Below are 18,166 nucleotides of genomic sequence, written 5' to 3'. Positions count from 1 at the left end.
AGGGAGCTGAGAGAGTAGAGGGAGCCAATGGAGCAGAGGGAGCAGAGCAAAAGTGCTGGATAAGAAAGAGGGTGTTGGGCCTGCAGTCACCAGGGTGGTCCTGACTAATCAGTCTAGCAGTACTGAGGCCTGAAGGTGGCCAAAGCAGGGGAAGGAGCACCGCGAGCCTCCACCAGGAAGGCCGTGCTCCAGGGTGGCATGCTATCCTCAGGCCCGGGACTGAGCAATCGCTGGGCGCATGGCCTGTCCAGGAAGTGAGCCTGCAGGCCTGGCCAATTCCTGCTCAGCCCATGCTTTCCTTCTGGTTCCTGGCATGCCCACTGCCCAAGGGCCTGGGTCCCCATGGGCAGTGGAGCACCAGGCTTGGTGGTCCGCAGGCACGGGGTCATGGGGCTGGAGTGGTGGAGGAGACAGCGGCGGTGAAGGGCAGTGGGAGACATGGGACTCTGGGCATGGTGCCAGCACCGTGAACGACCAGCAGCAGCTGGCCACCCTTGGCTTTTGGGCGGGCCCCATCCTGTGTTTCGGCTTGGTCCAGCCCAGCATCTACTCCGTAGGTGAGGTGCTGGAGCCCATGCACGAGCCACTGCTGCAGAGATCCACCAACAGGTGAGGGCCATTGATGATGCCATTGTCAACAGCCAGGAGAAGACAGTAAGGCGGTCTGTCCCAGACTCAAAAGAGGGCATTGTGGGTCACTTGGCCAGTGCCAAGTCCACACTGGTGCATGCATGCAAACCTGACTGGTCGGATAACCACAACGAGTCTCCGGAAGTTCTGCCCTTCTTGATGACCGTGGCAAGCACCAGATGCTCCAGCTTGGAAACCTCTTCTGCCTATTTTGAATTCCTGCTGTACCATGCCGGGTGTCAATGAAGCAGGGAAAAGCACAAACTAGTACACATCCTTCAAGAGGCCAAAACCCAAGAAGCAAAACCCTTGCAGACTGCAATTGCTGTCAATATATAGTAGAATTCCATGAAGACACGAACCAAAGGCATATTTTAGGCATGCATACCGTGGACCCTGGGGTGTTTATGTCCACTCCAGCTCTCAATCAAGACGGGGCTTAGAACCCACATGGCTGATGGAGGATTCTCCTGCTTGCATGTGTTGCCACTATTGATTTCCTGCTATGGGGAGGACCATCTTCTCCACCCTCTTAGCTGACCTGGGCAAGGACAGCGGACCAGAGCGTGGGTGTGGCAACCGTGCTGAGGCTCAGGTCCCAGCTGGCACGGGGCCTGTCCAGAGATTCAAATCTCCTAAGCATGCACAAAACCCCAGTGCCAGACTCAGCTTTGGCCAAAGGGACAGAAGAGGCATGTGTAGGGAGGACCCACCTGAATCTGACTCCACCCCATGCAGGAGCACGTATTCCAAAGTAGGGCCCACTGGCCGGGCACCGAAGCCCAGAGACATCTGCCATCAGCATAGTCCTGGGCGACCCCGCAGTCCTCAGGAGCACCAGCGCCGGGGGCTGGATCAACTAGGCAGCTGCACCTCGGGGAGCAGGTGTATCTGCTTCAGTTTGGAAATCTTGACACTACACCTGTTGAATTGCCTGCTATGGTAGCTTGTAATGACAATCAATAGGGAAATCACCTGGTTGCATGGTGTGCCCTGGCAGAGCAAAATGTGCTGAAGAGGATGAGTTCCTTTTTTTCCTTTTTTTTTTTTTTTCGAGACGCCAATCTTTATGACTCGCGTCAAACCCGAAACAACCCATATGACCGTTTTGGATGGTCACGATGGCTGCTTCTGGTGTACCTTGTGCCCGGAACACATGGGCCTGTAAGCCCCCTTGACCGCAAAGCAGGTGAGCAGGAATGATGTCCACGGACAAGTCTCACAAACCAATATGTAAGCAACTTCGTTTTGGGTCCCCTGAACCTGGAGAAAAGAAAAATGCTCATTCATAGGGTAACGGAAAGGAGGGCAAGAGGAGAAAGGGCTGGCTCATTGCTGATAGTCCTACGGGCCATCAGGGGCCCCTCTCGTCCCAGAGAGGACACTCAGAGACAGAGAGGTCATTGGCCAGGAAGAGAGAAGACTCTGAGCCTCTCCTCTCTGGGAGACAGGCCTCTCCAGGCCTGGAAGGGGGCCAAGACAGAAGCCCTCAGGCCCTGGGTGGGAAAGGCAAGGCCGGGTGTCCTGTGGTGAAAGGTGGAGGTGACAGCGATGGCAGACAGCATGTCTGTGACCATTGCCAGGGGGTGGGGGGGAGACCTGCAGGGCAACGCCGGCCCTAGGTAGGCCCCCGCTGGACGAGGCCTGTGGGAGGGGACTTTGGTGGGCGAAGAAACCCCCTCTGAAGAGGGAGCTGGCAGCCTGGCCCAAGCCAGCCTCTCGGCCTGGACCAGGGGAGCTCTTGGAGGGAGAGAGGGTCTCCCATCAGCCCCAGATCTGGCCCAGGGGTCCCCTCCCCCACAGCCCCTTCCGCAAGGGGCCCTGCCCCTCCCCCTGCCTTCCCAGCTGGCCCGCTGCCCTCCAGCAAGGGTGAGGGAGGAACATTTCTTATCCAACAGTGGCCCCTAGTGGTGGTAGTTTTGGCTCTGACTTGCGGCCACCCAGCCGTTTTCCCGTTCCCGGAGCTGTTCCCCCGTCTCTTTCCTTTTCATCATCCATAGGCGAGAAAGCAAATGTCCAGGACACAATAGCAGAGGTTGTCTTCTGGCCCCGCCCCCACCCAGCAGGCTCCCCCCACGTCAGCGACCCCTTTCCACCCCGTGGCCTCTTGTGGCTTTCGGTGGGTACGTTTTGGAACCCCTGCCCCCCCACAGCGCATGAGTTTTCCCGGCAGTCGACACACTCCCGGAAGTGCACTCGGTGGGTTTCAGCAGGACGCATAATGGCCGCATCTGGCCTGGCACTGCCACGGGGGGCAACTCCCCAGTGGAGAAAACGCCCCCTCCTCATGACTGTCGACTGTCTCCCCACTCCCCGCCTTCCGCACCTCGCATTTCCATCTCTCCATACCCTTTCCAATATTTAGTTTTCCAACTTTAAGAGTAGCTGGTGTAATAGGTGTGAAATAATATCTCATGTAGTTCTGATTTGCATTTCCCTAATTGCTAATGAAAAACATTTTTTTCATGTGTTTCTCCACCATTTGTATTTCTTCTTTGGACAATTTTCTTTTCAAGTTTTTTGCCCACTTTTTAATTGGGAAGTTTGTCTTTTTACTCTTGAGTTGTATAATTTCTTTGTATATCTTGGCTATTAAACCCTTACTGGATATGTGATTTGTTTTTAAAGTGACAGATTAGGATCTTTAATTCTTAAATCCACTCTTCCTTATGGCAATAAAGGAAAAGAGAAACATTCTTGACTCACACGTTGTAGGATCTGTTTTTCTAAATTACTCCTAAAGTTTAAGAGAGGAGGATAACCAACGACCTTTTAAATACAAAACTGGGCAACAACAGCCCAGCAGGTTATTTTTTGCTTCTACATTAGTGGACTGGGGTTTTAAATTCATATGATCCAACAGCCTCTAAGGAATGTTTAAGCAGACATTTTAATTGAGTACTGAGCTTTCAATTGCCCAAACTAATTTTGTTAAGCAGATATTAATCAAACGTCAATGATTATAAGACAAAAATTTAATGACAATTTGTTACTGGGTATATAATAATCCATTGGTCTAAATAGTTTACATGGGATTATATAGAAATTTAAAACAGAAGCAGATGTAAATGTTACATATTATCATCATCAGATTCATCTTCTTCCTTTAAAGATTCCTTGACATATTTCTCTGCTTCTTCCCTTATATCTTTTGGAATAATTTCATGTCTTCCTTTTAAAAATAGAAAAATAAAGGATATTACCAAGCTAGTGGTAAAAACAGCTGTTTCCCCAGTGATTTTAATTTTATCACATTTGCCCACTAATAAACATTTCACAAATGCAAAACAAGGACACTCTACTAGAACATCCCAAATGAGGAAATCAGCTTTGCTTCAAAGCTGTAATCCCATTTGCTGTGTGTTCTTCTGTGTCCACTTGCATTCTTGTGATTGGCACTGGGAATCTGTGTCTCTTTTTGTTGTGTCATCTTGCTGCATCAGCTCTCCGTGTGTGCTGTGTCACTCCTGGGCAGGCTGTGCTTTTTTTTCATGTGGGGAAGCTTTCCTTAGGGGGTGCACTCCTTGCACATGGCACTTCCCTACATGGGGAATACCCCTGCATGGCACAGCACTCCTTGAATGTGGCAGCACTGTGTGTGGGCCAGCTCACCACATGGGTCAGGATGCCCTGGATTTGAACACTGGAGCACCCATATGGTAGGTGAACACCCTATCAGTTGAGCCAAATCTGCTTCCCTTGGTTCCTTTAAAGTCCAGAAGTGAGAGTCCTCCAACTTTGTTCCTTTTTCAAGCCATTTTTTATCTATTCAGGGATCCTTTCCCTTCCAAACAAATGTGATAATTGATTGTTTTTTCATCTCTGCAAAAAAAAAAAGAGTGACAGGACTTTTGTGTGAAACAAATGCATGTTGTTTCCATGGAGGCAGATTGCTTCCATGACCACTGAGTCAAACTGTCCCTTATGATTATTGGTGCAGATCACCATCATGGCTGGGTAAAGCACACATGCAGGCAGAACAATAACATATAGAACAGAACGACCTGAGTAACAAGATTTATGAGTATATTTACTGATTTTTATAATAATAGTTCCAGTAAAGTTTGTTGGTGTTCATCAATCACTAGTTAATATAGAATGAGGTAAGGGTAATAGGTAACTTGATTTTGTGCTGAATGTCACATATGTTAGGGGTATATATACTAGCCCCTCGACTCAATAAAGTTGTCTGATTAGCTTGAGAAATCAATGCTCTCAGATCCCCTGAACCCAATCTTTCTTTGTCTTTCATTCCCAATACCCTCGGGTCACTGACTCTGACAGGTGGCACCCAAACGTGGGGCCTGAGGCAGAGGATTCATCAAGACACAGCAGAGTAGAATCTTCCACCTCTGGATTGGGAACACAGAAAGCTGAAAAGCCTTTTTTAAGGTAAGGAGCATCAAAATTAATTAACCCGGGTAGATTGCTGCTTCTTATTATTAAGTTTTGCTTTCTGCTAGCATCAGGGTATGGGTAATCAACCAGGATGCTTGGAAGTATATTCACAGGTTTTGAAAACACTGTTACACAGTATAGGCATCACAGTTAAGACTGCAGATTTGTTAGAATTGTTTGCTTTGGTTCAAAAGCATTGTTATTGGTTTCAACCACCAGGAAAGAATTTGATGAATGTTAAGCAGTGGAGGCAAGTAATGAAAGCATTGCAGAGAGCATATACCTGTATCAGTCTGGGCCTTAGGACAGCATATTGCTGCTGCATTAGATCCTTTGCAGTCTGATGAAGAAGAAGAGATTGTTCTTTTCTTAAGGGAGGAAATGGCTATGAATGATACAGGTAAAGACAGGAATTTGGAGGAGGATCAGGAAGAAGAGAAGTTATTTGAAGTTAAAGACATTAATCCATTCTTAACTAAATCCATGTCGGAACTAAATATTTCTAAGGCAAACATATATCCTAATTTGACTCATGAGGGTCCTTCTGCACCTCCAGAACCTGGAAAAGTACCTAGTGGACTTTTGTCTACAGACCTGCCTTACGTTCGTAGCAGCTTTAAGCCAAATCCTGTGCCTGTTACTCCATTAATGAGATGTCTTTTACTGGGATCTAGTCAAGGTAAGCCTCTGGCTCTGCAAGCTGTAGCAGCTTTTCCTGTAAGTATTCAACAAATTCCTCCTGATGCACAACACCCACAAGGGGGTATCAAGTTTCATCCTGAGCCAAAAACTTTTAAACTATTGAAAGATTTAAAATGGGCAAAGATACTAAATAATGTCCTTGTTAGTGAAATCAGGCTTGTAAGAAAACTCTCTGTTAAAGTTTTAACTAAAATAAGGAAACTATTCTGGCAAAAACTGTGCAACCCCCCTGCTGTCTACATGACAATGTAGCTGTGGGCTAGTGGGGGTTAATAGAGTTAAGCCACTGAAAAAAGAGAAAAACATGACAACATTGGTGTTCTGTTTTATTTCCATGCTAATTCTAATTGGCTTATTTAACCAAGATAATAAAATTAGTACAAAATTTTTATCAAGGTTTAAAAAGGAATTTTCAGTTTTAAATCAATAGTTTACTCCTGAACTTCAAGTCTCAGTATAGTCTTACAGAGTAATAATTTAAAAAAATGTGTGTTAACGGGCTGTCTAAACTGCTAAATTAGAGTTTTAACTACATTTATGCTGCTCAAATTATCTTAACTGATTGCTGATAATGAATAAAAATGTTTCCAAGCACAAGCTTGCATGTTACAGGCAACATGGATTCCAGAAGAAATCTTAAGAGTGTTATTTCAAATGTGATATAATGGAGAGCTTAAAAGCAGCTATACCAAGGAAGTAAGAATTATGAGTTAATTGTAAACTGTATGTTTCTGTTACTGTGTTGTGATTGTTCTGTGTTTGTTCATTCAATGTCAGTGTATATTTTGATACCTCCAGATGGTAATATAAATTAATAAAAATTTATAAAAGAGCTCTATTCAAATGGCCAAAAATTAAATAAGCACTTACATTAATACATAAGTTTAAATGCTAATAAGATCCCTACAATGATAAAAATTGTGAGTCTTGATTAACAAAATTACTATAAGTCTTTTTATAAAAAGTTGTTCTTGCCTAGATTGAAATGAATAGCTTATTTTTCTTCACAGGATAATATGAAGGATGTAAAACTTAAATGAATATTAAAAAGGTTAAAAGTTTGTGAGAATGCTAATTGAAATTTAATAAGTTTTTGCAAAAAAGTGTGTTTTGCCCTAAAGTAGAATAGCTAATTTTCATAAACTCTTGGAACTTAAATGCATGTGGCAAGTTATAGAAAGTATTGTGGTAACTTTAAGTAAAAAAAAAAAAAAAGTGTTCTGTAAAAGTAAAATTTGTCTTAAAATAATATAATTATAGTCTATATGGTTATAAATAATTATAAAAAGTCTATGAAGCATTGTTTAAAGTGTTTAAGTGGCTAATTCCAAAAGGTTATTATTAAACAAACCTGAATTAATAATAATAATAAAAGGTAATTTTATAACAGAAAAGCTTGGCTGCAGCCAGCCTCCTTTGACAACTTGCTTCTAGGAAACTGTTTCTGATATTGCATGCTACTAAGTATTTAAAGTAAAGAAAAGTTTATTATTTTAACAAGCTTGTTAAGTGTTGACGGTATTATGTTACAAGAAATTTGCTTGATAACTTCGTATATGGGCTATATGAAATGTGTTTTTATTATTAAGGAAACAGGAAATGATTTTGTCCTAAGATAAAATGATTGGTTATTAAGAAAGAGTAAAATATGGAATAAAACCTGAGTGAATACTGAAAGTGCAGAAGGTTTGTAAAAAAGAAATTTTTATAATTAAAGTTAAAATTTGATGGGTCTATCTATAAAATTTTAAAAGCTTTAATATCAAGTAGTATACTAATTCAAAGTTAAAATTTTGTTCTTTCTCAAAGCTTCTCAAATCATTAATCTGTTTTGGTAAAAGTTTTTATCCTCAATAATCAGTATACAAAGAAAGTCTGTTTTATCAAAATAACTTCATGTGCTTTAACCTCATCATTTCCTCAGTGTTCCAAGAAGGAAAAGTTTTATCTCTTTTAAAGGAACATAATGTTCAAAACTGCTTTCTCAAAATCAAATCCTGAAAAGTAGACTTTTATTCCAAACTAATTATAAAAGATTTGTTCTTTTACCTTGAAAGAAAAATTATAAGTTGAGTAAAAGGTGTTTTAAAGTGTTATAAAATTAACAAGTTTTTTCTTTCCTTTAATCCTCTGTTAATTAAAGTTGTATGAGTAAAAGATTTCTATAAATGCTTAAAAGTGTATAAAGTTACCAATATTTCAGCATAATATTAAAAAGAAAAGTACAATGTGATTAATTATGGCTTTAATTATTATAAAAGAGTGTGTGTCACAGAAACAACCTTTTATCATAGATTAAAGTAACAACACTATAGTATGCAGCAATCCCAAACACTGCTAGTTGCAAAAGTTAATGTCCAACTGTGTTGCTATCACTTTGTTTTAAAACTTGCTAAGACTTTCTTTAGTGTCTTCTTAGACAAATCAAGCCAGCTGCATTCCTCTATCTGTAAAAAACCCAACAATAAACTTTTGCAGTGCTTTTCAGGGCTATGTGCTAGCCCAACTATCTTGTACAGTATTTACTATAGTAATAATAATAAAAAAGCAGCATACGTTACTTCTCAAAAAGAGCAAGCTTGGCAGACTCCATTCATGTCTGCTCAGCATACTGAACTTGCTGCCATCATTAAGGTGTTAACAATATTTAAGAAACCTTTGAATATTGTCTCTGATTCTGAATATGTATGCCTTACTGTTAAACATATTGAAATGGCTCATATCTTTGTTACTGATGAAGTATCTCAACTTTTTGCTGATTTGCAACATCTCATTAGATTAAGACAACATCCTATTTACATTACACATATACGTTCTCATACCTCTTTGCCTGGTCCTATGACAGCAAGTAATGCTCAAGCTGATTTATTAGTGGGGTGTTTACAAAGTGCTCATGATTACCATGCTTTAACTCACATTAATGCTAAAGGCCTGCAAAATAAATATCAAAAGTTAACAAGACTACAAGTGCAGGAAATTGTTTGTACTTGTCCTACCTGTGGACCACTAACAGCAGTGCCTTTTCAGGCTGGAACTAATCCCAGAGGCCTGACTCCTAATCAATTATGGCAGATGGATGTTACTCACATTCCATCCTTTGGTAAACTACAATATGTTCATGTTTGTATTGACACTTACTCTCATTTCATGTGGGCTACTGCTCAAAGTGGGGAACGGTTTCATCATGTTCATTCACATCTCTGGTCTGCTTTTGCTGTAATGGGACACCCTCTAAAGATTAAGACTGATAATGGACCCTCTTATGTTAGTAAATCCTTTGCTTCCTTTTGTGGGAAATATGCTATTGAACATGTTACCGGCATTCCCCATAATCCTATTGTTGAAAGATGCCATCATACTCTCAAAACTATGCTTTTAAAACAAAGGGGGAGATGATGGTATGCTATCACCTAAAGATCAATTGGCTAAAGCTTTATTTACCTTAAATTTTCTTAACATTTATGATTCTATGACACCGGCTGAATGTCATTTTGAACATTCTCAAAAATCCACAGAAATAGCAAAATCTGAGAATCAACCAATATTTTGGAAAGACATTTTGAGTAATGAATGGAAGAAAGGCAGGGTTAAAGTATGGGGGCGAGGTTATGCTCATCATTTCAGAAAATGGAGAAGAAATCTGGCTTCTGGCAAAAGGGATTAAACCTAGGACTGAAGAAGTGGAGTCTTCTACACATATGGATCCTACTGATAGTGAGTGAAACCGGCAATGGTATTGGTAATTACACATATTGGGTTTATATCCCTAATCCCCCATTACTTCGAGTGTTAACCTGGAAAGATCCTTCTTTTCCTGTCTATTTAAATAAAACTCATATATTTCCTGGACCCGTGGATGATAGACTACCACTTAAGCCATGAGAAGAAGGACAAAGGATTTATAATCTCCTTCTTCCATTTGATTTCTGACTTCTTTGCATTGGCAATCACCTACCATGTATGGCTGTGAAAAATAGAACTATGATCAATTTTAGCTATAATAATACTAAAACTTTGGTAACTTTATTCCCATCCTATCAATACCAGGAATATAAGTATCCAAGTTATAGTTGTCCTAAGAGGAATGCTGGTGATATGCAAAGATGGTATGAATGCCATATGGGAAGAGGATCTGTTGTTTTTAATGATTCCTATGGAATAGTTTGGGAAAGTGCCCCTATGGGGAATCCCAACAAATATAAGGGCAGATTTATTTGGTATGGTATAAATAGCATGGGACAACAAATTAGTAATATGCCACATCCCTTTCATGAATCCCTTGATTTGGATGAGAAAATAATTTTTACTAAAAATAATAGTAATTGGAAAAATATAGGGAAATGGGTTCCTTTTCCATGGTGCAAGAGCAATGGAGTTCATGATCAAAAACAAATATGGAAAGTCTTCTTAGGAGTGGCATCTACTTCTGAATGGAAAGGTAATAAAAGTATGGGTGGACAATATTTACATTTGGATCAAATTCATCATTTTCAATCATGTGTCGGAGATCCATATATGTTTGTGGTAGAGAAGGCTACCATAACTGAAAATGCTTTGTTCTATAAGGATGGCACTTTGTATACTTGCTTGTCTGAGAATATTTTACAGAATGGAGATATTATCACCATGGCTCGCCGAAGACGAGGAGTGTGGATCCCGGTGAAAATGAATCGGATGTGGCAGTCATCACCTGAGAGTCATCTTCTTTTCCATCTGGCTCAAGGACTATTGAAATGATCTAAGAGATTTTTGGGACTTCTCATAGCTGGCATTCTTGGCCTCACTGGTGTCATCACTGCTGCTGCCACTGCTGCTGTTGCATTGCATGAGACAGTGCAAATACAGCAATACGTGCATGATTGGCACAAGAATGCAAGTGACTTATGGCATAGTCAGGAGCACATTGATGAAGGACTTAATGACAGAGTTAGTGACTTGGAATCTGCTGTTTTACACTTAGGAGACCATGTTTATAATTTGAATTTGTTAAGAGGATTGAAATGTGATTGCAATGAAAGTAATTTTTGTATTACTCCTTTGGATTATAACATTTCTATGTTTCAATGGAATAAGATCAGAAATCATTTGTTAGGACACAAAGGAAATATTTCATTAAAAATTGAGGAATTGCAGAAAAAGATTTTAGAAATGTCTCATAATCAGATATACGTAGATAATGATAAGGACATCTTTAATGATTTGATTTCACATTTAAATAAGTTTAATCCTGTTGATTGGTGGAAATCTCAGCATTTCTTATCTGCCTTAGGAATAGGGATATGTGTATTAATCCTGTTGCTCATGGTTGTCACTTGCCTGGGTAAAGGTGTTTGCCAGAGATTGCACCGTGTGGACACCATGGGACAAGCTAATAACTTAGTACTACAATAGTACCCCATAGTCAGTGAGCTTGGCTGGTAGTCAATGATGGGTAAGACCCCCTGGGGGGCAACCTAAGACAGGCATAGTCACCCTGACTAAAACAAAAAGGGGTAAATGTGGGAAGCAAACGCATGTTGTTTCCATGGAGGCAGGTTGCTTCCATGACCACTGAGTCAAACTGTCCCTTATGATTATTGGTGCGGATCACAATCTTGGCTGGGAAAGCACACCTGCAGGCAGAACAATAACATATAGAACAGAACAACCTGAGTAACAAGATTTACGAGTATAGTTACTGATTTTTATAATAATAGTTCCAGTAAAGTTTGTTGGTGTTCATCAATCACTAGTTAATATAGAATGAGGTAAGGGTAATAGGTAACTTGATTTTGTGCTGAATGTCATGTATGTTAGGGATATATACTAGCCCCTCGACTCAATAAAGTTGTCTGATGAGCTTGAGAAATCAATGCTCTCAGATCCCCTGAACCCAATCTTTCTTTGTCTTTCATTCCCGATACCTTCGGGTCACCGACTCTGACAGACTTTCATTGGGATTGCATTGAATATGTAAATCTCTTTGGGTAGAATTGACATCTTTATGATATTTAGCCTTCCAGTCCAGGAACAAAGGTTGTCCATTTATTTAAGCCTTCTTTGGTTGCTTTTTGCAATGTGTTGGAGTTTTCTGAATATGGGCCCTTTATATCTTTGCTTAATTTTACTCCTAAATATTTTATTTTAGTTACTATTATAAATGGATTTTTTTCCTGATTTCCTTCTCAGATTACACACCAGTAATGTATAGAAGCACTATTCATTTTTGCACATTAATCTTGTATCCTGCCACTTTGCTGAACTTGTCTATTAGGTCTAGTATCTTTGTTATGGTTTCTTCAGGAGATTCTAGGTATACAATCATATCCTCAGTGAAGAGTGGAAGTTTTACTTCTTCCTTTCTTATTTGGATGCCTTTTATTTCTTTGTCTAGCCTAATTGTTCTAGCTTGACTTTCTAGTACAATATTGAATAACAATAGTGACAGTGGGCATCCTTGTCTTGTTCCTGATCTCAGCAGGAAAGCTTTCTACTCCTGTGATCAGCTCACAATAGGAAGCATCTGCAACATCTACAATAAGGTAACATTTACAATAACAGGAAGAAATTGCAACATCATCTGTAATAACAGGAAGCAACAAATAGGTAAGCCAGTTTCCCACAACATTCTACCTTTCACCATTGAGTACCATGCTAGCTGTAGGGTTTTCTTATACGCATTTTACCATTTTGGGAAAGCTTCCTTGTATTCTTATCTTTTGGGTGTTTTTATCAAGAAAAGGTGCTGTATTTTGACAAATGCCTTTACTGCATCAGTCAAGAAGATCATGTGATTTTTCCTCTTCAATTTATCAATGTGGTTTATTACACTAATTGATTTTCTTGTCTTGAATCACCCTGGCATACCTGGGATAAAACTGACTTGATTGTGATTTTTTATTTGGTTTGCAAGTATTTTGTTGAAGACTTTTTGCATTTATATTCATTAGAGATATTGGACTGTAATTTTCGTTTTTGTAGTATCTTTATCTGTTTTTGATATTCGGGTGATGTTGGCTTCATAGAATCAGTTTGGTAGCATTCTTTCCTGTTCAATTCTTTTGGAAAATCTTGAGCAAGTTTGGTATTAGATCATCTTTGAATGACTGGAAGAATTCACCTATGAAGCCATCTGAACCTGAACTTTTCATCTTTGGGAAGTTTTGGGGTTTTTTAAAGATCTATTCTTTATTTCCCACCCCTCCCCCCAGTTGTCTGCTCTCTGTGCCCATTCACTGTGTATTCTTCTATGTCTGCTTGTAGTCTTGTCAGCAGCACCAGGAATATGAGTCTCTTTTTGTTACACCATCTTGTTGCGTCAGCTCTCCATGTGTGTGATACCACTCCTGGGCAGGCTGTATTTTTCTGTACAGGTGGCTCTCCTTATGATATGCACTCCTTGTGTGTGGAGCTCCCCTATGCTGGGGACACCCCTGCATGGCACAGCACTCCTTGTGCACATCAGCACTGCATGTGGGCCAGCTCACCACATGGGTCAGGAGGCCCTGGGTTTGAACCCAGGTAGGCAGATGCTGTATCCAGTTGAGCCAAATCTGCTTCCCTTTGGGAGGTTTTTGATGACTGTTTCAGTCTTTTTACTTGTGATTGATTTTTTGAGATCTCCTATTTCCTGTTGAGTCAGTGGAGGTCAGGGGTTCTTATCCTTTTTTGTTCCACGGACCCCTTTGCCAGTCAGGTGAAAACCATGAAAGCTTTCTCAGAATGTAGCAGCAGAGTTTTTGACACTTAACATTGGCATGTCTTTAAATTAAAATTTAGGATTATTCAAAATTCCTTCAAGCTTATAGACCTCCTGTAATATTCCCATGGACCCTGGTGTTGAACCCTTCTTCAGAACCCCTAGTATAAGTTTGTGTGTTTTCTAGGTATTTGTCCATCTCATCTACATTGTCTAGTTTTTTGCACACGGTAGTTCATAGCATCCTTTTTGGACCTCTCATTTCTGCAGGGTCAGTGGTAATGTGTCCCTCTCATTTCTGATTTTATATATTTGCATCTTTTTTTATTATTACTCTCCCTAAGGATTTGTCAAATTTGTTGAGCTTCTCAAAGAACCAACTTTTCATTTTTCATTATTCATTTAGTTGATTTTCCCTATTGCATTTATTTATTTATTTTCATTCATTCCTTCATTCATTTCATATCCCCCCCTTGCAAGTTGCTTGCTGTCGGCTCTCTGTATCCATTCACTGTGTTGTCTTCTGTGTCTGTATTTTTTATTTATTTCCTCCCCCACCCCCTTTGTGGCTTGCTTGTTTTCTTGTATCTGTGTCCATTCACTGCATGCTGTTCTGTGTTTTTGTTTTTTCTTCTCTCCCTTTTATGTTGCATCACCTTGCTGTGTCAGGTCTCCATGGCACTTGCAAGTAGCAGCACTTCACAGATGCTTGCAGACTGGGCAGCACTCTGCAGTGCTGGAGCTGGCAGCTCACCACAATGTACGGGCGATCCTGCCTTCATAAGGAGGTCCCAGGATGCAAACTCAGGACCCCCCATATGGTAGATGGGAGCCCAACTGATTGAACCACAGCTGCTTCACATTCCCTATGGTTTTTTTTTTTTGTTTTTGATTTCATTTATTTTTGCTCTGATCTTTACTATTCCTTTTCTTCAGCTTGGTTTAGGATTAGTTTGTTGTTCTTTTTCTAGTAACTCCAGATGTGCAGTTAGTTCAATTTTAGCTCTGATTTTTTGTTTATTTTCAGGTACCAGAGCTGGAGATTGGCCCCTGTACCTTGTATGTGGGAAGCAGGTGCACAACCACTTGAGCTACAACTGTTTCCTTATTTCTTCTTTTTTAATATAAGCATTGCAGGATGTAAATTTCTCTCTTACCAGTGTCTTTGTGATGTCCCACAGGTTTTGATATGTTTTGTTCTCATTTGCATTCAGCTTCCAAATATTTTCTTCCATTGTGTAGGCTGCTTTATTGACCAGGCCCTCTTAAGCACAAATGACTTGATTATGAGGAGGTTCCCTTTATCTATTTTTTCTTTCATTGCCGTGCTTTGAGTGTAAGTCTAAGAAACAGTTGCCCAGCACAATATCTGAAGATCCTTCCCCACATTTTCTTCTGTGAGTTTTATGGTCCTGGTTCATATCTTCAGGTCTTTGTTCTTTTTCAGTTCATTTTTGTTTAAGGTGCTAGATAGGAGTAAGGTGTAAGAAGGTGAAAAAGAAACCGACTGAATGGAAAAAAAATTTGGAAATCACATATCCAATAATGGTTTCATATCCATGATATATAAAGAGATTCTACAGCTCAACACTAAAATGGCAAATTGCCCAAGTTATACATGGGGAAAAGACTTAGTAAAGATCCTACACACATACAAAGTGTTGATAATAGGGAAGCAATTAGTTAAGATGTGAAGGCTCTCTTGGGATTAAGCTTTCCTTTCTATCACCTAGGAGAAAGAAAAACATGTCCTTATATTAAGGACATATACATGGATTGTCATAATATCTCAAACTCGAAGGACCAAAATATCCAGCAAGAGGAACAAGAATAAACATTTTGTAATATAGTCATTCAAAGTCAAAGGACACAATCATAAAAAATGAGAGAACTGCTGATTTACTAAACATGAATGATTCTGAAACAATGTTGTGGGCAAAAGATGCATGCACCAAATGTAAATTCCAATTTATTTCATTTTTATGACTTTGAAGATACGGCAAAACTGATTTATGATAATAGAAAATCAGAACATGGGTGAATATGTTGGGGGGTATGTAATGAGTGAAGGGTATAGGGATTATATTTTCTAGATTAATGGAAATGATTCATATCTTGATAGGGTCATTAGTACTGTAGGGGATGAAACTTTTAAAAATATGACAAAGCATGCAGTTAAGATCTGTGCATTTCACATCAATTTTATAAAAACTTAAATTTTTATAAAATTTAAAATTTTCACATCAATTTTATAAAAACAGAGAGAAAAGTATTCCTAAGAATATACAGAGTTACACTCATTTATAGTATCTCTACATGTGACTCTTCTGCCCCTTTATTTGAACCTATATTTAGCACTATACTTGATAAATATATGTCCAAGAGACTTAAACCTTTGGTCCATCTACATGTCAGTTGAGCCTCGAATTACAGAAGCATTGCAATACCTACTCTCCAATTCATTGGACTCACCCAGGAAAACTAACCAGGAGATGATGATGGATAATGTCTATCCCAATGAACAGAAAGTGTCTTTTGAATGTTCCTTGGGAATCTGTGAGAGGTGGGGAAGGAGCCCAATGACACTAGTCCAGACCTCACATTCCACAGCCTCCAGGGGGACTGAGGCATATGTCAGTATTCACCAGTATTCTGTTGTGTTTCATATTTTTGTTCAGACTTGTGCAGTCTGTTATAAGCCAACTTTTTATAAGACATGAAGAGCAGCTTGCAGACAGGCACACTAGCTACACTGATTGACAGGCAATGTCAACTTCTTGATAAGATGAGTGCTGCTCACAAGAGGTAAGAAGACAGTAAGTGATCTTTAGGGGATGCTAGGCTAGAGAAAGCAATTTTACTTATTTTTTAAAAGATTTATTTTATTTATTTCTCTCCCCTTCCCCCCACCCCATCCCTACTTTCTGTGTCCATTTGCTGCATGTTCTTCTGTGTCCACTTGCATTCTTGACAGGCAGCACTGGGAAACTATGTCTCTTTTTTTGCATCATCTTGCTGTGTCAGCTCTGCATGTGGGTGGTGCCACTCCTGGGTGGTCCGTGCTTTTTTCATGTGGGGCAGCTCTTCTTGTGGGGCACATTCCTTGCATGTGGGGCACCACTAAGCGGGGGAACCCCTGTGTGGCAGGGCACTTCTAGTGCACAGCAGCACTGCACATGGACTAGCTCACCACACGGGCCAGGAGGTGCTGGGTATTGAACCCTGGACCTTCCATTTGGTAGGTGGACACTCTATCAGTTGAGCCACTTTTCCTTCCCAAGAAAATGACTTTAAAAATGGCCAGCCTTATTGACACCTACAGAAAGGCAAAGACAAGAGCAATATTGTTGGAGGAATTAACTTTGGTGGTCCTAGAATTACAGGAAGAGGATCCAAATGACTCAAACAAGAAGAAGAGATAAAGAAGAATCTGAAAACTCTGAAGTCTCAAGAAGAGGAAATAAGAACCACCAGAGCACCAGGCACTTTTCCAAATTAAATTTGTTTGGAATTCCTCCCACTCCCTGATGTTCCTTCCTCCAGCAGTGGGCCTGGGTCAGTCTTAAAGCAGCACTGAACTTTTCTCCACTCAGGCCTGCAGAGCCAACAGGCAGGAATGACCCTCTCCAATTCCATCTGAGAGTCTTTGAGGCCAGTGGTTCAACAGAACTTCTTCCATGGGCTGGAGATCCTCTACCTTCACCTCCTGGACACACACGGGATTTCCTCCTTGGTCAATTCCTCCTTTAAGCACACAGTTTGAACTTGAGGAACACACCATAAATATGTGACTTTCTCATTATAGAATCTCAACATGAAAGGACCTAGTACGACTGATGAGATGGTTAATATAATTAAGAAACTATTCGAGACTTAGCTCTTTTTTTATATATGATTATTTGCATGTTTATTAACCTTATATTTATAATTTAAATTTTGTTGCTTTTATAAGTGTAAATTTTCTTTTATTTGTTCTCATTTACATTATATTAGGGATTGCCTCTGTGGACATGACCTGTTCTGAGATTCACAGATAGCTTCAAACTGTCACAGTTGGGTTCACGCTGCCTTTTCCAGGGATCAGAAAATATGCTGTTCCTGTAGCAAGTCCTGCAGAGGTGGGTATAGGCTTCCCCCTTCTGCTAGTTTTCAGAAGAGCCATGTCATGAATGGCAAAGGCTGTGAGGTTGTCTGTGTAATGGTGCATGCAGTAACCACTACATGCATATGGACATGGATGTATATATGTACACACAAATATACATATATAAAGTTATATATGCATACCCTTTCATTTATATACCATATTCCCTTATCTCACAGATGGCAATAATATTTTTTTCCCAAAGTCCTCTATAAATTTTACTTTTCATCACTCCCTTTTTTAGTATGCATGTTTGATCTCTATGTTTCCTACTTCAAATCTCAAATATCTAGTGTTCCTGGTTGCTTACTCACACTTAGCTTCTGGGGGTATACACTTGCCAAAGAAACTCTGTGTGTTTAGGTGGGGCCTGTGTCTTTTAGTGTATTTTATGTGGGTTGATGGAGTAGTTTTTTTATAGCAATTTTAGTAAGATATTATCATACATAGAGTCCATCCAAAGTGTGCAATCAATGGCTCTCAATATAACTAGGGTTTTGGAACCATCACCACAAGCAATTTTAGGACATTTTCATCATTCCAAGTGGAAAACCCCATAACCAACAGCAGCTACCTCTCAATTCCTCTGTCCTTCCCCCACCCTACATAACCAC

The 18,166-nt window shown here is 40.2% G+C and overlaps 1 long non-coding RNA gene across 2 annotated transcripts; it reads left to right on the top strand.

Moving 5' to 3' along the window:
* The first annotated feature begins 9,070 nt into the window (after positions 1-9,070).
* Positions 9,071-10,964, top strand: LOC139438408 (uncharacterized). 2 transcript variants are annotated; one of them, XR_011648077.1, is made up of 2 exons: positions 9,071-9,463; positions 10,339-10,964. It is a non-coding gene; the product is annotated as an uncharacterized lncRNA (long non-coding RNA). The 2 variants fall into 2 exon arrangements; XR_011648076.1 differs by having other exon boundaries at positions 10,327-10,964.
* The last annotated feature ends 7,202 nt before the right edge of the window (positions 10,965-18,166 follow it).

The sequence above is a fragment of the Dasypus novemcinctus genome, chromosome Y (genome assembly GCF_030445035.2).
Source record: "Dasypus novemcinctus isolate mDasNov1 chromosome Y, mDasNov1.1.hap2, whole genome shotgun sequence".
NCBI classification, from domain to species: Eukaryota; Metazoa; Chordata; class Mammalia; order Cingulata; family Dasypodidae; genus Dasypus; species Dasypus novemcinctus.
This window is presented reverse-complemented; position numbering and strand designations above follow the sequence as displayed.